This window comes from Fundulus heteroclitus, chromosome 21 (genome assembly GCF_011125445.2).
Source record: "Fundulus heteroclitus isolate FHET01 chromosome 21, MU-UCD_Fhet_4.1, whole genome shotgun sequence".
Lineage (NCBI taxonomy): Eukaryota > Metazoa > Chordata > Actinopteri > Cyprinodontiformes > Fundulidae > Fundulus > Fundulus heteroclitus.
Window position 1 is genome coordinate 12,388,968 of NC_046381.1, and position 24,512 is coordinate 12,413,479.

General features: G+C 38.3%; 3 long non-coding RNA genes across 3 annotated transcripts; 2 read left to right on the plus strand and 1 right to left on the minus strand.

Moving 5' to 3' along the window:
- Nucleotides 1-2,389: 2,389 nt before the first annotated feature.
- On the minus strand, nucleotides 2,390-24,358 carry LOC118556943. Its single transcript, XR_004927512.1, has 3 exons — nucleotides 24,242-24,358; nucleotides 2,652-2,777; nucleotides 2,390-2,508 (listed from the first exon to the last, which is right to left on the minus strand). It is a non-coding gene; the product is annotated as an uncharacterized LOC118556943 (long non-coding RNA).
- Nucleotides 18,223-20,783, plus strand: LOC118556942. The gene is made up of 3 exons (XR_004927511.1): nucleotides 18,223-18,395; nucleotides 20,507-20,556; nucleotides 20,677-20,783. It is a non-coding gene; the product is annotated as an uncharacterized LOC118556942 (long non-coding RNA).
- On the plus strand, nucleotides 21,336-22,403 carry LOC118556941. The gene is made up of 3 exons (XR_004927510.1): nucleotides 21,336-21,638; nucleotides 21,759-21,918; nucleotides 22,259-22,403. It is a non-coding gene; the product is annotated as an uncharacterized LOC118556941 (long non-coding RNA).
- Nucleotides 24,359-24,512: the final 154 nt, after the last annotated feature.

Below are 24,512 nucleotides of genomic sequence, written 5' to 3' on the forward strand. Positions count from 1 at the left end.
ACAATTTCTTTAAACTTAAGTCTACCAGGGTTATGAATACGTTTAAATTATCTCAGAAATGCATGAATATTGATTTGATTATGTGAACGCTATGTTAATGCAGAGAGGCACAAATAACTTGGATGTGAAACGTTTACTGGGGGACAGCACATATAACCTGCATCGTGTATCCCAGTAAAATAAGTTTGGAGGTATTGATAAACTTAACCACCATACTGAAAAGATAGAAGTCTAAAATACATAACCAAATCAAATACGTAACCATAATAAATCTGCAGTTCTTTGCTCTCGTATGAACCTGGAGGTCCTGGGCTTTACAGCAAGACCTGAGATCTTAGGAGCTGGTAGAAAAATAATTTTAACTGCCTTCTTAAAAACAAGTTTAACTTTTTTGTTTCTTCTTTTAGATAATTCAAATTAAAACTTGAAATTATCTTTATTACGGGTCCAAGCATTGACAGTGCCTTAAAAGCATGTTCATTCCCATTTAACGTTTCCACATTTTGTTATGTCCCAAACACAAATGTCCATGCATTTTTAGGGGATTTTAATATTATAAAGCCACAAATTGTGCACAATGGTAAAGTGGGATGAAAGTTATACATGTTTTTCAACATTACTTACAAATAAATATCTGAAAAAGGAGACATTGCAATTGATTTCAACCCACCTTGCTCCGATACCTTTAAATAAAACACACACAGATGTAAAGACTGTTGGCTTCAAAACTATAGCAAACCCGTTCAGTAAATAGAGTCCACTTGTGTACAAGTTAATCTTGGAGGGAAAAACAACTGAAGGGCTCACGGGTTTGTTAGAGAACATTAGTGAACAAAAATCTACATAAAGAACACAGATCCTGGTGGTGGTGTTGCAGAGAAGTTTCAAGCAAACTCTAAACATCTACGGTAACATTAACACAGCCCGACTCATTATCCGAAAGTGGAAAGAACACGGCAAAACTGGAAACCATCTACCTAGACTGACAGGCCTGGCAAGAAATAATTAATCAGAGGAGCTGCCATGAGGCTCCTGGTAACTCTGGAGGAATAGCAGAGATCCACTGCTTAGGAGGGATAATCTGCCAATAGGATAACCATCACTGTAGTTTTGCTTTCCACAAATATGGCTTTCCAGAAAGAGAGACAATAATATGGCAATTATTTAAACAAACGCTATAACAAGTTCTGTCTGCAGTTTGCAGCAAGCAGAGGGGACCCAGCAAAATTATGTGGAAGAAAAATCTTACTCAGATACAGCCTAACAATGTTTAACTTATAGGCCTACATACAGAATCAGTGTGGTAGGGAAAACTTCCACTGAACATCACAACAAGCACATCATTGCCACCGTGCAACATAGCGATGTATCTCACAAACTCCTAATATTTTAGGAGACTATTTGGGTTTGTGGTTGAAACATGAAAAACAAAATCTGAAAAAAAGCTGAAGGCCTAGTAATCCATCTTTAAAACCCTGAAAGTTATCAGAAGGTCTTTGTTGATTTTGTTTTATTGTTCTTGCTCATCAGAATCACACCTAATTTTGCCAAGTTTGAGGATACAAACAAGGAATTTGACTTTGACTTGCAATGCTCACATTGTGTAAAGAAACAGGCAGACTAGTAATATATTTTCTAAAGGCAAAAACATCAAGGTGCATAAACCAGTAAGGGAGCCTGTTGGGGCCACGTTATATAATGCATAGTCAATAGACAGAGTATGCTCTTAGCTTTCTGGTCATATATTGAAACGAGCAAAAAATATAACATATACAGCAACAAGATGATTGCATATTTTCCCACGTCCGTGTTAAAGAGCATATTTAAAATGAAAGGATTCTGAAACAACTACTTGAACAGTTTACACTGCAAGATAATCCTGTACCTCTTACACCACAAATGTTACGTGATGAACACACATCCTGACAGACTCCAATAAAACTAAATGCCAAAGTGTCTTACTTCAACAATCCTTGTTGCTGTAGCAAAGCATCTTTACTTGAGTCAATAAAAAAGATTGGGTCTCCTTTTAAGCCTTTTAATAACCGTATGGTTATAGATTTATATGAATAAAGTAAAAATCTTAATATCTAGTCGCTCTAATATAAACCAGAGAGCAGAACTGGCAACACTGCCCATCTTTATTATTTGTAACCAAGTACCGTATTGATTATTGTGCTTGAGGAAGTAAACCCTGCAGCAAACAGAAAAGCTCATCTGAGTGACTCCAAATAATTGCACTGTCTTGATCATAGCTGCTTACAGCAGGGCCCCTCGGGGGAGCCCATCAATTGGGCACTGTGGAGGTCTACTTATTGTATGTTGATGGATGGTCCAAGAATTGTTTCTGGTCCAGCGGAGTACAACAAGTAATTTAATATCTCAGTGGAAGAAGGCTGGAATGCCAGCAGTCTTGTTCAACCAAATCATTAGAAGTGTAGTTGTTGGAGCCCCCAACGCTCCTGGCACGGCGCTGCAATGTGGACCACATCCTGGCTGAATCACCGTCTTCAGACAAAAGAACAGCTTTTGAAGTAAGCCGTGGTTTGGCAGTGATGTCACCTCTTATTCATCACAATGTTTAAAACAATAATAAAAAAAGGAATAAAGATGTCTTTTCATATCAAGTAGGGCTTTGCCCCAGAACTTACGACACAACCCTCACGGCCAGGACACGGTCCGCCTTTGTTTTCCTTTTCTTGGTCCACTGGTCCTGCTGAATGTCTGGCCGTGGTGCAGAAAGAGTTGATATCTAGGTCAGTGTGAGTGACTAAGACCTATCACAAGAACAAAGGGAGTTGGACTGTAGCGGGGTTATAAAAAAAAAAAAAAAAACTCAACATACAGGCACATATTGTATTTCTGTCCTTTTTCAAGCTTGTTTAATTAACTAGACACATATTCTTTGAAAGACGCAACAGAGCAAGGATGAATAAAGTTATTTTCATTGAGGGCCAAATAGTACATACAGCAAAAAAAAAAAAAAAAATGTAGCATTGAACATATGCATATTTGTCTTAATGCCTCTTTCATGGGCCAATCAACATGACTTACACATCAGATATTAGATTCAAGTCCTATAATCCACAAATAAAACAGATCAACACAAATAAGTCCATAAATTAAGTGATTTGTAATAATGTGAAATGGCACAGGGCATATGGAATGAATGCATAACAAGAAGGAAGATGAAAAATAAGTCTTGAAAAGCCAATAAACTAGTTGAATTCTGCTACACCGATAGAGGATTATCCTTCCTCTATCAGTCTAAATTAATATCAGCTGATGTAGTGGAATCTATAGGGGTGTCTTATCTCAAAGGTAGTGCACAAGAAACATGCAATGATGAGCGATGGCAAAGAGCTCTTTCAAAACTTTAACAATCTAATTGGTGTGAAAGATATTGAAGGAGTGGTTACAGACATTTTTTTAAGTGTCTGAATGTTCCAGTGAGTCCCATTGAGGCTATAGTTCAAAAGTGGAAAGAACATAATTTCTCCACAATCCAATCACAACACAGTGCTTCTTAGAAGATTGCTGACAAATTAATCAAAAGAAAAATCAGATGAGTTTTTCAAGAGCTAAGTAACACCGACAGAGAGCTTCAGGAAATCCTCGAATTTAGCAGGTATATTTATTTTTTCATAAAAAAAAAAAATCTATCGACTCAATCGACTTCTATCCACGCTCATGGCACAAATCACCATTGCTGAAGAAAAAGTATGTTGATGGTTGTCCAAAGTTTGCTGCAGAAAATTTGGACAAGCCAAAGAAACACTGAAATAATATTGCCTGGTCAGATGAGACCAAAACTAAACTCTTTGGATGTTATGTTATGGAGGAAAGAACAATATACCGGAGGGTTGTTTACAGCACATGCTACAAGCAGACTGTTCATATATGGGAAAGAAGGAAAAAGCAGAAACGTATCAAGCCATTATTGATAACAATCTAAAAAAAAATTAAACAAGGGTGGAATTTTCAGCGAGACAGCAACACTAGACACACAGCCCGGGAAACTCTAAACTTGTTTCAGAGAAATAAAATATAGCTGATTGATTGGGTCAGTCACTCATCTCGAATCCAACTGAAAATCTACTAAGACATCAGACTCATGTCAGTGTCATACCAGATGTTTCCAGTCTCTTCAGAATTTAAAGAAGTTCAGATGGAAAGTTTAACCAAAATCATACCTGAACAATGTACACAACAATTTTCTTCACATTGAAGACATCTAAATAAAGTTTTTCTTAAAAGTATTTATTAATTCTCAGTGCTTATGAATTTCCTGTGTCATTCCACTTCATAACATAAAGAAATCCAGACAAATGGATGCATAACATTTATATGTGTGGATTACTTGGAAGTTACCAACATCTGATAAGAATTTAATGTTTAAAGCTTAATTTGAAAGATATTTACTGAGAAAGCAATTTATGTGTTCAACACTTATTTTCCAGCTGTATTGGTACTGTTATGAAATCATCTGTGGCATAGACAAACATTTGAAAAAATATTTTCTTGTTGTTTGTTTTGCAAAGGTGATAGCTTTTTAAAAAATTAAATTCAAAATCTCACGGCTCTCTGTTTTTGTGTGTTTGCTTAAATTGCCAGTGAACCTCCCAAGATGCTGTAAAAAATATTTTGTCTTATTGTTGCAGAAATTCATTAGTGCTACTGTTCCTATGCTCTCTGCCTTAGATTGATTATTTCATGACACTCTCCATTAAAGCCCCATTAACTACCATTATGCCAGCCTATTTTCATTGCCAACAATAACACTCAACCAGAATGCAATTGGAAAAGAGCACAACACACAAGCACAGGTTGACAGTAACAGGATTGTTCATGATTAGCTGACATTGTCAATGAGACAAAGGAATATGTCATTCTTTGAAGGGCCACGGTTGTGGTAACGCCACATGCTTCGTAGCTGAATGGCTTAAATGACAGAGGACATTCCTCTTGCATTTCTACAAGGTTCTTCATCAAATGTGCCAACCGGGGGAAGGGAACCAAGGAGGGCTCAGTAATGACAAAAGATGCGATCCATTTAGTTTTAGTGCAAAAACATTCATCCTAAATATCCTTCACCGCTCTGGAGCTTTGATTAAGAGATTCTGTGAAATTGCTTTAAAAGAGAGAGAGACAGAAGGTGAAATATGGACCATTTAGGCTCTGCCTGCATGGCTCTATTCTTTCCCTGCTTTATGATAAATAAGGAAAAGAAGTATAAAACGTTATTGAATAAATCAAGAAAAAGCTATTGAAAATAATTAATACATGAAGTTAGTTGAAGTTACTAAAGTTGGGGCAACCATTTAAATTGTTTGTGACCATCTATCTGAATAGTGAGGCAGCATTTTTCCTAAAATGTTTTATATGTTTAAACAATCTTCTGGAACCACTGGGATAGTAATAGACATGGAGGGTTAAAACATCTAATATCAAAGATTGTCCACATCAAATGTTGTATCATAGTATTTTCTTGATTTACCAGCATGGGGTTGCAGTTGTTTGCACTGTTGTCTTGCAGCAAGAAGATCACAGGTTCAAATCACGACTGGGGCCTCTCTATCTGGAATTAGCATATTCTTACATGCTTAGATTTTTCCTTGGAGATCCTGCTTCATCCAAAAACATCCATGTTAGACAAGACATGTTAATTTGTATAGCACCGATAATCAACAGGGTACTTCAAATGGCTTTACAGGAAAACAAAGGGAAAGATATAAATTACACAGACAGACAATAGCAAAAACACAAAATACACATTAGAAAACAAAGTATCACAATTTACAAATCATACATCAGAGATCTGATTACCTCATATATTTCTAACAGAGCACTTGCAGGTAGACTGCAAGTCTACTGGTGGTTCCTAGAGTCTCAAAAGTAGAATGGGAGGCAGATCCTTTAGCTATCAGGCTCCTCTCCTGTGGTACCAACAGGTGTACATAAAGTAGACAGGGTGTCCCTGACACCTGACATCTTCTGGAACCACTGGGATAGTAATAGACATGGAGGGTTAAAACATCTAATATCAAAGATTGTCCACATCAAATTGACCAGCATGGGGTTGCAGTTGTTTGCACTGTTGTCTTGCAGCAAGACAGGGTGTCCCTGACACCCTGTCTACTTTCAAGACTAGGCTTATAACGTTACCCTGAACTATCTCTGTAGTTATGCTGCTATAGGTTTAGGCTACTGGAAAATATTAATATCCATATCTGTCACTGCTGAGTTCTGCTATGGTTCTCCAATGTGCATTATTTGATATTTCAAGTTTTAACTTGAAGTTTTTGTTGTCTTTTTTTCTCTTTTAGTAGGTACATCTGATCTGGCATTTTGTTAAGCTGTGACATCATCCTTGGGGGCAGATCGTCTGCATTACCCTCTCTAACATAAAAAGTATTCCTAGATCAGTGCTTCTGTCATGTGTTGTGAACTGGCACAATATAGATAACATTTTATTGAATTGAAGTTTGTTCCGCTCTCTGCCACCATTCGGTGATCACCTTCTCCAGAGAGAGGAACTCCTAAACATCAGACAGTCCTCTCAAATAATTTTGTCCCTATTTTCACCCTAACTTCACTAAGATCTTGGTTGGCAGCGTAGCGGCACTCTTAGGCAATTAAAGCTGATTCAGATTCAGTTCCATGTTTTCTCTACTTGTGGGTTAGGATTGTTACTGTTCACTCAAGTCCCAAAGCTTTAGGCAAAAACTTTGTAACCATTTTTTTTTCCTTTTTTTTTTCTGAACTGATCTTGAATTTAAGTCGATTTGGGCAAAATGAGTTGCAGTGTAAGAACGTTGAGCATACGTCATATTGTTAGGTTCTGTTCAAGTGATTTTTCTAACTCTAAGGCCCTGTGCATGATGCAATGTTTTTGGGTAAAACAAATAATGTTGCATTTCTACTGTACGTGTACAACAAAATGATAGACGTTTCCTCTAAAAACTGCATGTTTTGAACATGAGATCCAGAGTGTTACATTTTCAAAACATTCTGGTCTCCATTGTTGTATGCCCAGGAAAGAAAAGGTCACTCATCCTGTATGGAGAAGTCCTGGCAGATGTGCAGTATCACTTAGTGGTGGTGCCTTTTTTAATCAGGGAGCATTTATATGCATACACATGTTCTCCAGTCATTCTTCTTCGGGACTTTAAAAGAGCAAACCTCAGCCATGAACTTCCAAAGTACAGGTAGCATATGTAGTGTTCTACCAAGGACTTACTGGACAACTGCTACATTACATTAAACGATGCCTACCATTGTGGCCCATGTGCAGCCTTACGATTATCTGACCACTGTCTGGTTCATCTTATCCCGATATACTGGCAGAAATAGAAATCTGCTAAACCTGCTGTTAAGAGTGTGAAAAAATGGACCATCGAGACAAAATTGGAGTTACAGGCCTTTTTTGACTGTATAGACTGGAGTGTTTTTGAGGTTACATGCACTGACCTGCATGAACTAACTTACACATCTTTGATCAGTTTTTTTGAGGAAATAGGCAGACTTAAACTTTTCGCATATACAAGAACCAAAAACAACAACAAAAACCCTGTCTCAAAGCAAAACTCAGGCAGCTTCATCAGACTGAAGAGGAGGCCTTCAGAAGTCAAAACAAAGTACAGTACAACCAGGCCAGGAACACACTTAATAAAGACATCAAAGCAGCAAAGAGATGCTACACTTAAAAGCTGGGAAAATCAGTGAGCAAGCCTGCATCAATGTGGAGAGGCCTGTGCGTAATTACTAACTACAGGAGACCATTCCCCAACTCTGCTGGTACCCAATGACTGGCTGACGAGCTGGTGGTCTCTCTTGTAGGTTTGAAAAGCCCAAATTCACACCTCTCCCCTGCTGAAACACCATCTTCAAGTGGTCACCTCCCCTGACTGCCACACTCCACCCCAAATGACTAGAGATCTGTCAATCTGACATCAGTAGTGATTATTCCTTTGAAAGACTGATGTTGACCCACCTGAAGGACATTACAGGACCCTTGCTGAACCCCCTGCAGTTTGCCTGCAGGGCTAACAGGTTAGGGGATGCAATCAACTTGGGACTGCATTACATCCTCCAACACCTCACCAGTCCAGGGACATATGCAGGCATCCTGTTCACGGACATCAGCTTGACATTTAACACCATCATCCCAGACATCTTCAGCACCTAACTCACCCAGTTCTCTATGCCAGCATCCAAGTGTCAGTGGACCACAAAGTTCCTGACTAACAGGAGTCAGCAGGTTAGACTGGGGAACTTCACATCCAGCACCCAGGCTATTGGCACTGGTGGCCCCCAGGGATGTGAACACTCCCCACTGCTCTTCTCCCTGTACACCAATGACTCCACCTCCGGAGATACATCTGTCAAACTCCTGAAGTTTTCTGACAACACAATGGTCATCTCTTTCATCCAGGATGGTGATGAGTCTACCTATAGGTGGGAGGTTGATCACCTGGGCCTCTGATATGGCCAGAACAACATGGAGCTTAACACAGTCAAACCTGTGGAGATGATAGTGGACTTCAGGAAAAGGCTCACCCCGGTCACAACATGTTTTAATGTCTCACATCTAGCAGACGCTACAGATAACTGTGTACTAACACCGACAGACTCAGGAAAAGTTTCTAACTACAAGCCATCACTATAATGAACAGTTGACTCTGTCTCACAGTATTAAATAACTAAATAAAACTGATGTGTAATAACTCAGTAACTCTGCTTCTATTCTCCTTCAACCTGTTTACTGGCTACCACCTATCACTTATTAATCCATTATCCTCTATGTCAGTGCTATTATTGTCACACTATCAGATTGTATATACTGTATACCAAATCAACCTACCTCACATACATAATACTGTATTTGATATTCATTTATTACAGCATTCTGTGCAATCATCACACTGTGGACATGTATGTTTGTATCTGTATGTATATCACTTCCACCTCCGACATGTACATACTGATAAAAATAATGGAAATAATAATTTACCACTGCATCCTTTGCACTCTGCAATATTGTCTCAGTCTGTCCGATTTCTTCATAGTGTGTTCATATGTGTTCTCTATACGGCAGACTGTGTTTGATTTTTATTACTGGATTATTTAGCTATTGTATTATTGTGCCTGTGCAAATTCTCAGTTATCCTGGCCATCGCAACTGCAAGCTGGTGGCATAAGTGTGAGCCACCAGATTTGACAAAGACTCCTGGATAGGTGTCAAAACGTTTTCAAAAAGAACTGAGCGAATGTCTGGTTGCCTCCGATTTAAGCCTGATTGCTATTGTATTATTACTGAATAAGTAAGTACAACATGAGTATTGTACAATCTAGAGTGAAATTCATTTATTTGGTTAAGTGGAATTGAACTAAGCTTTCAAATAAACATGATATATCATTTGGAAAACTTTTCTTCCTTGATGAATGAAATCATCACTTGAAAATTGTGCTTCATATTTATTACTTTATCTTCATCTGCTATTAAAATCTATGTATATGAAATGACAATTTGTTTTTTAATGGACTTAATTTCAAGTTTGCTGTCAAACAAAGTACTAAAAAAGATGTTCCTTCTGTCACCATCAGGTATAATGGCCTCAATTACTTTGAACCAAACATCTATAGTATGTAGATTACCTTTATCTCTCTGGTCTATGGTACACATTCACTTCACTGAAGTATATTGTTTTACTGCTTATATATCAGAGTTTAATATGCATGTAACATTTTCTTGGAGAATAAATGGGGAATAACAATGCACAAGCAATTACATGGTGGGTGGCTCCCTCCCAGCATCTGTCATTTCAGTCAGCGTGTTGAATATCCTCATGTCTATTCCATTTCTCACCCCGAGCAGAGTCTCAGAATTTTAATTTGAATTGTGTCCTGACATGGGCACTTAAACTAATCAACAATAACCCAAGGCAATTAAAATTTGGTGCAAGTCTAAAGAATATTGAGGCAATGTAAAAAAAAAAAAAAAAAAAAAAATCACAGGAAAACGTCTCTTGTGATCAAGTATTAATACGTTTCTAGATGAAATTTGTGTAAATGGCAGTCACTCGTGCAGTGAAACAGACTTGGAATAGATATTGACATTGTGATCAAAAGAAAATGACAAGGGAAGGAGCTAGACAAGTGGACAAAGGGGCTGTCAGGGGGAATAAAAGAGAATTCTCATCACTGCTCAGAATTACTGTGGACACAACTGTCACCCTCTGTCACTCTGGTATCTCATCCGTCTAATACATTGTGATAATCTGAGAGAGGCCACCCAGCAAATATCCAGCAAGTGCATTGAAGGAATCTAAATATACATAAAACGTATACAAGAATCAGAATTTCAATGTACTTCATGAGCTTTAAGTGGAAACTGTACATATTCAACGAGTGTTCTGTGAGGGTGTAAAATCTCTTATGCAACATTTAAAGTGTCTCTTTAACAAATGAATGTCTGACACATAGCTGGTACTTAAACTAATTGTGTTTCCTTGTAGTGAATAATACCAAAGAGCCATTAATAAGAAGAGTGCATTTTTGGGTGGCTGCAGACTGAACATATAAAGGGATTGAGAATATGGATGACAAATGCTACAGTGTTGTGAATTTATTGACGAGCAACTACAGAGTTCTGCACTTCAGCAGTGGCTGCTACATGGATAAACTTCAGAGCAATACTCATGACGGTAAACAACATTTGATTTGCAGGGCATCGCTGTGGATGGTGAAATTACTATAACCAATTTCTCTCTGTCTCTCTGACTTTCATATTGATGTTTCACATACAGTGCATGCTCTTGGAAAAATTATTGATTACTGTTGAATAAAAGTGAGTGCCAGACTTGTATTTGGCTGTTGAAAATTACAGGGAGAAAAGGTCTGGACTTTGTCTAAGTCATTGCACTTATATTATTGTTCTGTTTTCTAGCCATTTTGTCATTGATTTGATTGTGTGCTTTGGATGACTTGTCAATTTCATATCCTTTTTTGACCAGTGTTCAGCTGTTTAAGAGATGGTCTTGCATTTTAAGTAAAATGTTTCATACACAGAGTAGTCAAAAGTCTAATTTAAGTCTGTATAAAAAAAAAAAAACCCATTTCTTGAAATTATTATTAGAAGGAAAAATAAATGTATTTGACTTTTGAGATGTCCTTAGCCCCAGCCCCTATTACTGCGGCTTGATAGGTTTTAACATTACTTCCCATTTGTGAGAGTGAAGCAATGTGTTGCTCTGATTAATCATGTCATCATTAAGAATGGCAAAAAATAAATATCTAGAAGGTGATGTTGCTGGAAAAAATAATTATTTTTACACCCTTCACCCCAATACACAAACACTATTCAACACTGGGGAACATCATATACAACACACTAATTTCACTGACATGGCATGACTTGCTTTTTCACACAATTACATCATTACTTCATGTTTAGAGCCACACATATATATTTTTTTTGATCAGTCCAACAAATGTGCAAAGTGTAAAATCAGCTAAAACTAATTTGTGCAAATACATTTTTGTTCATAACATTATTGTCAAATAAATATTTTTATGAAGATAAACACTTGCTAATTCACTTATTCAAATGCCAAGACCACTTATTCACTATCTACTCTGTTAGCTAAAAGTGAAACATGAGTAAATGAGATTAGTTTCATTTTTTACACATCGTTTTGTCTTAGTTTCCTGTTTTACATTTCCTGAGCTTGTATGTGTGTCAGTTCAAAACATTTTATTGAAAGGGGGGGTCATCTGGCTTTTACCATCAATCTAAATGAAATCTTCATGACCACCATTTTTTCATTACGTCAGTAAAATTAGAGAATATCACATTACTATATTTGTGATGATGTGATTCTCCAGAGATAGCAAATTCAACCTTGCAGAAATGTATGACTTGACGAATTATACATTTTGAAGAAGCCCTTCTATTGCAGTATGATGTAGTGAAAGATTAATGATTGAAGTTTAAAATGTATAAATCTTTCAAAGCACTGGACAGGGTTAAACTGCCCGGAAACTGAAGGATTTAGTATGAATATTAATGTATCATATACAAAACTCTGATATGCTCATCGAGCGACTGATGAGCTGAAGTAAACAGTATTCGCCAAGGCAGTATATAGATTTTTGTAATATTAATAAATGTAACAACTATGATTAGTTGTAACAATTAGCTAGGTCCAATTGTAAGATAGCCATCCCAAATTAATCAAATTTATGTGCAAGTTCTCTGTGGCAACAAGAACATGAAAAAAAAAGTTAAGTACAAACTTTTTAATTAGCTCTGAAAAAGAGATGCAGTGTACAAATCTGGTAATGAACGAATACATCACAGAGCCTGCTGGTATCTTTACGAGAATCCACTCAGCGGGCTCCGAGGAGGCCTGGCACTGAGTGGCGCATCTTCTAGTGTGGAGACAGGGATGCCAAACAGCCTTAATTACACCACAACTGTCTGCCAGCGTCATCCTAAATTAATTTGCACCTTACCTTTCGTGTTACAGCTCACTCAAAAAATATTCCCCCTTTTCCCTGCAGCCAGCAATATGTACAGTTTTGATGCAAGGTCTGTACATGTATTATGTAGAAATTAAAGAAAGGTAAATGTCATTTTCTTTGTAATTTTGTCAAAATTTCACGGATACAGGTGGTCAACAATTCTAAGAGGCTTTTAAATAGTGTAACTCATGCATCTTACAGATAGATTGGTAGTTAAATTATGTTGAGCCAATACGTTTTTATCCACCTGTACGAATACAAGATTTTTGGGGTGCAATGGCGCAAATGTTGTCCATTATGCACAAGAATTTCAATGTCTTGAAGAAAAGATAATAAAAAAGTAAATGCTAGCTCTTAGAAAACATGTCTCAAAAGTTATATAGTAAGGCTGTGATGGCTGACTATAATTTTATCCCACGGTTTTAAATACGAAAGCCTGGGAAAAAGTTAATAAAGTGAATAAGTACACACCACAAAGTGTGGAGCTTAAGCTGCAATCCATAGACGTTATTTTCTGCATGACTATCTGTTTCTCAAATGGTTGTGGAGGAATTTCGGTCCAGTCTTCCTTACAATATTGCTTCCATTCTTGGACTTTTGTCAGCATTTGCCTCTGCACAGTTCACATGAAACAAAATAAGTAGAGGTCCATATCCTATCTGGCACATCTACATTTATATTTAAAATGCAGAAATGTCACAAAAAGATTTTTTTTATATAAACATGTGCTATGTTGGTCTCACCTGTCTAAAGGACACTGTTCTTCACATCCTTCAGTACATTGAGATGCCACTTAGCAAACGTAGATTTTGCTGTTATAATCTAGTTTGAAAAGTGTTTCTTTCTGCTGGCACCCATTTCAAGCAAACCTTTATTTTTCCTGTTGTAATGAAAGGAACTTAACCATTTAATATGTTGACTGAGACCTGTAGAGTTGGAGCTTTTATGTGTCGTCATGAACAGGGTGGCAAATAGTTGTAAATGTTTTTCACTTCGTAACACATTCATGAGCAACAACATTTTCTTCTCCAGGATCCGTTGACATTGTGCTAACACACATCTGTGTGTTCCATATCATTAGAGAAATAACTTCCACTACTATGCAGGTGGTCGAGCATGCTGCTGATCACATAATAAACTGCATTGAACTAGCAACAGTTGGACGCTACTTTCATTCTTAAATCCTATGACAGTAGCAAAGGTGTACTCACTTTTCCCCATAATTCAATTGAAAATCATATTTTCCAGGAACTGCTTAAGCGTTCTAACGCTGAGTGATTTTAGACCTTAGGGGAACAAAACCTGAAATGAGACCATGTTGTTTTAGATAGACTGCTTTACCCATTAGTTTGTTTGTATTTCCCTAAAAGACTCAATTTAAGCTTGATTTGGATTTTTTTTTTTTTTTTTTTTGTATCTGTCTGCCTGAGGGCCTTCCGCCGTTAGATAAGCTTTAAAGTTTTCATGAACTTTGTTTTTTAAGGGCTTTAAACATTAATGTTGGCTGGAAAAAAAAAAAAAAAAACACGGCAAAAGCTACAACAATGGGAAAACGTCGCTTCCGTAATCGACCCTGAAGAAACTGTGGACATTGCCTGGTTATGCTTGAGTTTGTGGAAACAGAGATAGAGCGGTTGATCAGTCACAGAGGAAATCGTTGGCGCCAGTGTTCATGCAGAACAAGGGTTTGTTAAAGGCTTGTTGACTACGTTAGCGTCACTGAAAATACAGCTGTCATGCTCAGCTGAACCCTAAGTGATAAGAAACAGCATGGCCAATTTACTTCCAGTGCAGAACAGGATATCTGTATTTAAAATAAGTTGAAAATGTTATCCAAATCAGTCTTTGCAATTAAATATGTAGCAGATGATACCATACCCTAGGCAAATCACAATATTTATATTTTATCTCTTGAATCAAAGGTGTAATAGAGAAAATTAGGGTCCATTCTAAGGAGAAGTGTTTTTTTTTATCAAAAGGTACCAATTTTTTAGTGCAATAAAAGCTGTATAAATTGACTTTATCTTATCTTAGGACACAATACCTCACATGACATGATCAATCCAGCCATTATGATTCAGTACCATAATTGAAATTCTTTTTTTTTATTACTGTGTTTTGAGATTTTTCTGAAATATGCTGAATAACAAGGGTCTTTTGCTTACTTAAGCGGTGGCTCCAAATTTCCAATAAATCCTCTTGTCATCTGAAACGTGCCAGTGTGCTTTAAGCTCGATGGGCACACGTATGGGCCCAGCTGAGACAGGTGTTTAAACTCTGCCTCTAAACAGCGTGAAACAGAACCTTTTTTCACATAGGCTCGAATGAGGAGGCTTTAAGATTTCCAAAACAATCCCCCATTTTTTTTTTTGCACAAAAACTGGCTCAAACTGCCCATGGCTGATGTCACGTGAAACAAGAGAAACCTCTCTTTTGAGTTTTGCAAAGCTCGTCTTTTTAACATCATATCTGGTGATGTCATTTCAGTGCATAATCAAGCTTAAGAGTTAGCTTTAAGCATTGCTTTGCACATTATGGACATAATGTTGTGAGCAATGGTAAATTTTGATGAAATAAGGGATTAGTGTTTTGACCAATGGCTATTTCATATGCATGTGACTCTTAAAATGGAAATTCACACTTTTGTGCATCAGATTCCATTTTGTGAGGCGAAAAAAAAATAATAATAATAAAAAAAAAAAAAAAAAAATTTTACTTGATTTGAGATTTACTTGATTTTTATCAGTTATATAATTTGAGGAGGAAATTGCTCCTAAAAACTAAAAAGGCTTAGAAATTAAACATGTTGTGGTGTTTTGTTTTCTGGTCTGTTTTTTTTTTTTTTTGTATGGTTAAAGTATTGTGTAATTCTAGAATAAATCCCATCCTAAGAACATTTTATTCCATATGGACACACATCCCAGCCAGCATGCATGGGTGGGTCCCACTTGGGTTTGTTGTGGGCTGCATGGGTAATGAGTGGGCATGGGTTTTATGTGGGCTAACTGCATGAGACCCATATGGTAATCTAAAATGGGACCAATAAGGGCTGGCCCATTTGGGCTAAATGTATGGGCCCTATTCAGCAGTAATGTGGGCTAACTGGGAATGGGACAGAAATGGGCAACCCTATGTGGGGCCCATGTGGTTTCCGTATCATGGGCCCAAAATGAGAAGCCCATGTGGGCTGACCACATTGAACCCACATGATATAAGAACGGGCTGACCGTACATGGGTTGGACCTGGGCATGGATATGTAGGCCCTAGTCCTTTTTTGTGTGGGCTAACTGGGCATGGGGCAGAAATGGGCAACCCTATGTGGGGCCCATGTGGTTTCAGTGTCATGGGCCCAAAATGAGAAGCCCATGTGGGCTGACCACATTGAACCCACATGATATAAGAACGGGCTGACCGTACATGGGTTGGACCTGGGCATGGATATGTAGGCCCTAGTCCTTTTTTGTGTGGGCTAACTGGGCATGGGGCAGAAATGGGCAACCCTATGTGGGGCCCATGTGGTTTCAGTGTCATGGGCCCAAAACGAGATGCCCATGTGGGCTGACCACATTGAACCCACATGACATACGCATGGGCCAACCGAAAGGAAGGTGGATGATGAAACCAGAGAGGCAGGCCGGGACTGGAACAGAGGTGTAGGTGAAGGCAGGAGCTGACGGCCCAGAGAGAGTTTTGGCTGGAGGTGAATTTGGAGCAGGACCACCAGCACGGCAGAGTGAGTACTTCCAGGCCAGAGCAACAGCTGGATCAGTAGCACAACAGAGTGCAGACTTGCAGGCCAGAGTCACAGCAGAACAGGGACACGCAGGGGCTGATCGAAAACCAGTTCAGCTGTGGAAGCGCCAAGGTCCTCTTTAACAACTGAACGCAAACCAAGCATGACCCACGGAAGCCGGTCAGCGTTGCCATCAGTCAAAGAAGTGTGGAGCGCAGCTTTCAATGACCTGTGAAACCGCTCACACAACCCATTAGCCTGCGGATTGTACGTAACGACCACCAGCAAGTCGTGAGCACAGAGGAAGACGAATCCTCAATAAAGAGCAGCCTCTCCTTATCACCGACGGCCGCGGCTCATAGCAGGTGTCGGCTGTGTCGTTTCCCAGCAGCTTAAGGCTGCAGGGCGAGAGGCAGCGCTGCGTCCTGACACCAAAGCGCTGATGGTAAAAGCAAACAGCCAGCTTCTGGCGTTTCCTGGTGGTGATCGCTGCCATCATCGACGGATGATTGACCGCTGATACCGGAAAAGGCTCAGAAGAAGCTGCTGTAGTTTCCTCGGCTAGCGACTGGACCGTCAAGGTCTTGGAAGCCAGGAGGATGTGATTAGCTTCTTCAGCCAGCGAGCGGTAATCCTTCTCCCGCAGCAGGAAAGAGTTAGCCAGAGCGATCCGCACCGGGGTCGGGAGTTGTCGCAGGAACAGGTGGATGAAAAGAAATCCGCATTCATCGTCACCAAGCAAGGACAGCATGCTTTCCATCATCTCCAAAGCCAAGCCATCCCCTAACCCCGAAAGAGAAAGCAGCTTATCGGAGAGGGATTAACAGCGTTGAAGCAGTTGCTTGAGGGCGCTGTACTTTCCGTATGACGGAGGGTTACACAGCAGGGTCATTGCGCGCCTGGTGGATGGCGGATCCAGCGCTGAAACATAAGTTTTTGGGAGTAATGATAGACAATAAGATTAGCTGGAAACCTCATATAAAATACATAAAAAAAAAACATAGTTGTTAAACAGGAAGGTACTTTACATTTATTTTAAGTGCAATTGGGAGAAGGGGTGTGAAATATAAGTTTTACTTCATACCCCTTTTCAGACAACATTAATAAATAATCAATATAATTTTTTTTTAAATAATCAATATCAGATATCAGCACCGACAAGTTTATTTAGAGGAAGATTTGGTTTATGTCATTTCTACTTATGTTCAAATGATTTAACCGATTTGGAACCTATACCTTACATGTACAGTCAATGAAAAATTATCATTACGTCATTAATTTTCATTAATTTTCATCAACACTCTTACACTGTTCTCAGATTAGAAACAGCTGGTTTTTCAATCAGCACAAAATACAATGTGGACATAAATTGCGTCTAAAATCAAGCAGAAAAATAACCGCTGAAAAGGCGATGACATCATTGAGGCGACTCGCTTGATGGCAGAAGTGGGAAGAAGATAGAACCGGAAGATGGCTTTATAGTATTCAAAGGAAAGTTGGTGCAATGAGGATAACAGGAAGGAATAGAAAAGAGGAAACAATTATATCTAGATTACGTTTCGGACATACAGGGTTAAATGGAAACCTATTTAAAATGAGGAAACATCCAACAGGAGTTTGTGACTTTTGTTATCAAGAGGAGACGGTGGAGCATGTTTTGTTGGTTTGTCATAAATATTCTATGGAGAGAAGAGAATTATTACGTCAATTACAAGAAAATAAATTACAGTTAAATTTAAAAGATATTTTGGGAAACATTTCTAATTCTGAATATTTTGGTTATTTGATAAGCTACCTTAAGAAAACAAAATTGATAGAAAGGATATAAGTATATTTATGTAATTATTATTATTATTATCATTATATTTATATTTATTTATTTATCTAGTTATTTATTTTTTGTGGGAGAATATATATACATAGCATCCCGATCCACACTCCACTCTAGTAGATGGCGGTAATGCACATCATTAAGTTGCTTGCCAACCGCCATAAAACAAGAAGAAGAAGAAGAAGAAGAAGAAGAAGAAGAAGAGGCGACTCGCTTGCTCGAGAAGGTTAACTGTTTTTCCAAGCGCCTACTTGATTAGACCGTTGGCGCGGAGTCTGCAGGTTGGTTGTCCTACAAAAGAAAATGTAAGTACATTTCTCCTGTCTGTTTTACCTGTATTGTATCAAATGTTAGGGAGATATTTTAAAGGTAAAAAAAAATGTGCTGCTCCTATATATTTCGGATGACCGGACCCGAAAAGAGACTTAATTGTTACTTATTCGTTTCGATGATAAGTTTTCTGATAGTGTTAAAAAAAATACACACACAATAAGTCATCTGCCATCATTAAGGTAAGAATATTTTGATGCAGAGCGATTTTAAACTCCGCACTGTTGCGCGCCATACCATTTTCAAATACTGCGGCAGTACATGGGCCCAAAACGAGATGCCCATGTGGGCTGACCACATTGAACCCACATGACATACGCATGGGCCAACCGAAAGGAAGGTGGATGATGAAACCAGAGACTGTGTGACAGAGGTGAGCGCCAACGCGGCAGAATTGGTTCAGTAGCGAATCTAAGTTGCTAGGTTGTTTTAAAGTGTTCCTTTTGTTTGAGCGCGCAGTGAGACAGCGTTTAAACATCACGCGCGCGCTCAAAACCTGCTTGGCGCGCGCTCAAATCTGATAAACTCTTCTCAACCAGCTGAGTGAAGCTGACACCCCACCCACTTCAAAAACTCCGTTAAATAGACGGAATGGTTAGTGCTTCGTTTTTGCAGGTTTGTGCCATTAAAATTAGCGTTTGTGCTGCTGTGGTTTCGGAGAAATAAATTTTAATTTTGGCCAATGGCGTCATCACCCCCCCCCCCCCCCCCCCCCCCCCCCTAATTTTTCTTCCAATCCAACCAAAGTGGTCTACTTTTTTTAGTGCTTCTTTTGTGCAGGTTTGTGAAAGAATAAAAATACTTTGATTGACATTAATCCAGTTATTCTGGCCTATATAATCTGTCATGCCATGAAAAATTGATATAGAATTCTGTTACAACTACAAACTTCTGTTTAAGTTAGTCTTCTTTCCTAAATCTATATGCCATTTATGCTGGGTTGTAATTATAGAATGTTTTTGTTATTGTACATATTGCTAGATCACTACTTGTTAACTTTCAATTAAAGTATCAGTTTAACTTTAAAAAGGTGTCTTAGCTCTGTGGAGTCTACTGATGAGCCTAATCATTGATGTCTAATAATAGAAAGCAAGTGTGACTAAAAACAACTAATTTGGTGCTAACATTTACTACCATGTGGCAGCTAGCCCTGTATGTATGGCATTCAACCATCCATCTCCCATTATTTATTCTCTTGCGTTGTTCAAAAATCACATTTGACAGAAATTGGAAAAATTCTAAATTTTAATAATAAAAAAGCTTTAACGCTAATGCTCTTGCCGCCTAGACAAGATCACTGACTCACTGGGTGGCGTCACTCCTTATGACATTGCATGAGGACTTCATATATAAAATTTTCCAAATGCTCAATGCCGTTTAAAAAAATTGCTACATTTTATGTCAGAAATTACAAATTAAAGCTTGGTGCATATCAAATGTTATTTTAAAGGTATTGGTGGCTTAGTTGCTATTGCTATCTAAAGTAAAGTTCTTTAAATGAGACAAGAAATAATCTTAATCTTTATTAAGGAATAAAGTACAAAATATAACACACATTTTACAATAGTGGCTAAAAAACTTGAATGATGAAAGAAAAGTATGAAATTCATAACTGCTTTCTTGAGAAAAGTGTTGACACCAAAAAAGAACATCATTAAGGACGCCAGCCATCCTGCACAGAGACTGTTCCAGCCTCTCCCCTCAGTCAGGAAGCTGAGATACATGAGAGGGGACTCGTAGTGAAACTGCCTTTATCATCTGCCGACTTCATGGCCTACAGTTGTTTATCACCTTTCTTTCCAGCATGTGGCAACCAAGCCACTGTATAAAAAATTTAAATTGAAAAAGTAGACCACTCTGGTTGCGCCCGACAGGGACAGGCATCTGATTGGCTGAGCAGCAAATCTCGAATCATGTGCCCTCTTGGACCGGAGTGCAACAGTTTATTTTTATCGGTTCTAACACAGGGATTCCCAAATTATTACAATATATGGCTACAGTGATTAGTCTATACAAATGCTTAAGTATTTTATTATTTGGAAAAGCCTAAATGTTAAAAGCATTAATAAAATATATTTCTTTGCAGACTTCAAGAGAATCAAACTGTGAAGATCACGTTTTATTCGTTTGAAAAAGGTAGGTTTTTGGAATTTTATCAGGAAAGCTTTATGTACAAATGACTACTTCTGCCAAAACTAAAGTTAACATTAAATCATGATTTTCAAATGTTGTCTTGTAAATGTCATTATACTTAAGGTTGCCATGGTTGCAGAAATTGGAGGAGCGTCCTTAGATGACGCAATACGACGAGCTATGGGATTCCTCATGTCCCATGAATTGGCATTGCAGTTCAACCTTTTTGGCCGACAAAAAATTTAAATTGAAAAAGTAGACCACTCTGGTTGCGCCCGACAGGGACAGGCATCTGATTGGCTGAGCAGCAAATCTCGAATCATGTGCCCTCTTGGACCGGAGTGCAACAGTTTATTTTTATCGGTTCTAACACAGGGATTCCCAAATTATTACAATATATGGCTACAGTGATTAGTCTATACAAATGCTTAAGTATTTTATTATTTGGAAAAGCCTAAATGTTAAAAGCATTAATAAAATATATTTCTTTGCAGACTTCAAGAGAATCAAACTGTGAAGATCACGTTTTATTCGTTTGAAAAAGGTAGGTTTTTGGAATTTTATCAGGAAAGCTTTATGTACAAATGACTACTTCTGCCAAAACTAAAGTTAACATTAAATCATGATTTTCAAATGTTGTCTTGTAAATGTCATTATACTTAAGGTTGCCATGGTTGCAGAAATTGGAGGAGCGTCCTTAGATGACGCAATACGACGAGCTATGGGATTCCTCATGTCCCATGAATTGGCATTGCAGTTCAACCTTTTTGGCCGACAAAAAATTTAAATTGAAAAAGTAGACCACTCTGGTTGCGCCCGACAGGGACAGGCATCTGATTGGCTGAGCAGCAAATCTCGAATCATGTGCCCTCTTGGACCGGAGTGCAACAGTTTATTTTTATCGGTTCTAACACAGGGATTCCCAAATTATTACAATATATGGCTACAGTGATTAGTCTATACAAATGCTTAAGTATTTTATTATTTGGAAAAGCCTAAATGTTAAAAGCATTAATAAAATATATTTCTTTGCAGACTTCAAGAGAATCAAACTGTGAAGATCACGTTTTATTCGTTTGAAAAAGGTAGGTTTTTGGAATTTTATCAGGAAAGCTTTATGTACAAATGACTACTTCTGCCAAAACTAAAGTTAACATTAAATCATGATTTTCAAATGTTGTCTTGTAAATGTCATTATACTTAAGGTTGCCATGGTTGCAGAAATTGGAGGAGCGTCCTTAGATGACGCAATACGACGAGCTATGGGATTCCTCATGTCCCATGAATTGGCATTGCAGTTCAACCTTTTTGGCCGACATGGGAAACACAAGTTCCGGGACCTGCGTCTCTTTGATGTTGTCCATGGTAAATATCAGTTTCTATGGTCAGAGTAACTTTTCTTTTCACTTTTTTTTTTCTTACACATTTATTAATTTATTTTTTTTATGCCTTTTTTTTTTTTATATTTTTAGTAATCTTTTAGGTTAAAAACTGACTTCAATTTTTGGTTTTATGCACATAGTATTCATTCACTGGCTTAGTTTTGATAGCTGAAATTGTATTTTAAAGACTCAAGAGTGCTTTTATTTTGGCAGATGTCTGCAAGCATTTTTGCACCATAAAGGGGGAGATGCAAATCTTATTAATGTTACACTGTACTAAAAGTAAAACACTAATATAGTTTCTACCTATGCTTGTCATATAGGAGCACTTAAAAGAAATGGATCCATCCACGGAATCACCCACAAAGATACCGAAAAGGCACTATCAAAGTGGTTTACTGGAGCCCGTGACAGAGGTGGAAATCGAAAGGTTCGAGCGACTAAGGAGGCTGCCAGTTCACATTCAGGTGGGCAGGACTTCCAAGATGGACAGTTTTAAGAGAGCTTTCAAGTTTAAGCATGCATGTGGCATGTAAGTTATTGAACAATGTGTTATACAAAAGTATTGTTCAGTGTGTGTGCGCGTGCGTGCTAGTAAACAAGTTTTTTGTTTTTGTTTACCAGCGCAATTCTTGTTGTGGCACCATTTGCTCTGTGTTAACAAAGTTCTAATAAGTGCTGTGGTAAAAAATAACTTCTAACAATATTTGAAATTACAAAATAAAAAGCCTTAACCAAAAGAAATTTTTCATCTCTCTCTTTTTTTCTAACAAGTTTTGTGCTAAAGCATTTTAGGACTTTGGTTTGTTTAAGATTGCATATCTAGGAATGTCATTCATTTCCAGGTTGGGTGTGAATGACCCCATTGTTCCTACAGGATCAAGGCATCTGGCTCCCCCTGAAAACCCAGTCAGACCATGTTAAACCCATATGGGCTAAAGCATATGGGCCCATCATGGAAAATGTGGAAATACACATTTGTTACCCATGCTTGCCCAGTTGAACTCCTATTAAGGCCCAGTAAACATTCCTGAAAGCATATATATGGGCCATACATGGACTTCATGTAAGCCAACCATCTGGGCCCCTCTGAAAACCCAGTAAAGGCCATTAAAATCGATCTGGGGGAAACCCACATAGGGCCACCATGGAGACCTCTAGCAAACCCACTTGTTACCCATATTCTATCTCAGTTCAGACCCAGTTAGGGCCCGGGTAAATATTCCTGAAAGCACCCTAGTGGGCCACAGATGGGCCTCATGTAAGTAAACCATCTGGGCCCCACTGAAAACCCAGTTAAAGCATATTAAAATCTACTGGTCAAACCCATGTAGGGCCACCATGGAAACTGTGGACAAACCCACTTCTTACCCATATTCTAGCCCAGTTCAGACACAATTGGGACCCGGGTAAATATTCCTGAAAGCACCCTAGTGGGCCGCAGATGGGCCTCATGTAAGTAAATCATCTGGGCCCCACTGAAAACCCAGTTAAAGCCCATTAAAATCTACTGGTCAAACCCATGTAGGGCCACCATGGAAACCGTGGACAAACCCACTTCTTACCCATATTCTAGCCCAGTTAGGACCCAATTGGGACCCGGGTAAATATTCCTGAAAGCACCCTAGTGGGCCACAGATGGGCTTCATGTGAGATAGTCATCTGGGCCCCACTGAAAACCCAGTCAGAGCCCATTAAAATTTACTTGGGCAAACCCATGTAGGGCCACCATGGAAACCGTGGACAAACCCTTTTGGGACCCATATTGCCTGCCCTCCTTTATCCCATATGGGGCCCACATAGGTATGCTGGCTGGGATTAAATTGAATTTAGCAACTATAGATCCACACAAATTAACCCATTAAATATTTTTTATTTATAAGTAAACCCTTGTCAACTTTATCAAACAAACAAATGATCAGACTTTGTAAAGTTGATATTTATTTACTAAACTTCTTATGATGTATCATTAGACTAAAGAAAAATAATCCCCACAAATTTTATATCTGAAAAATGTGTAAATATAGACGTTAGATATTTACTCTATTTTCTATTAAATTCAAACATCTAGATATCTTCCAACCTAGAGAACAACTTAATCACTCATTTTCATAAACATATACTTCCTTTTCTTTTTTAACCTCTTAAGAGAATTTAAACCAACACATACTGACCAGTCCCAACACACAAATAAGAACTCAATAAAAGTAAATGTGTATGCTTAAGTTGTGGACCCACAAAAATGTAAAAATAAATAAAATCCCAGCAATATTATAAAATCGACCACCCAGTAGAAGTCCACTCACCACTGCTCCTGGGTCCAGAGTAGGTGGTATAGATTAGATCTAGTTGTCTCTCAGATGACCTTTGACATAATCCACACCTTTCTCAGAAAAGGCAGAGTGAAACGTTAAAATCCAAAGCAGCTGATCCCCTGCAGCCAGTCTGTCCCTTTGAACAGGCTCTCTGCAGGGCTCCAGCTTAATGCACGTCACTTTAGTCTGTCTATCAGTTGTCTCTTGGTGATAGTGCAAAGATATGTTGTTGCTCTTATGAAGCAGACTCACCACAAACTCT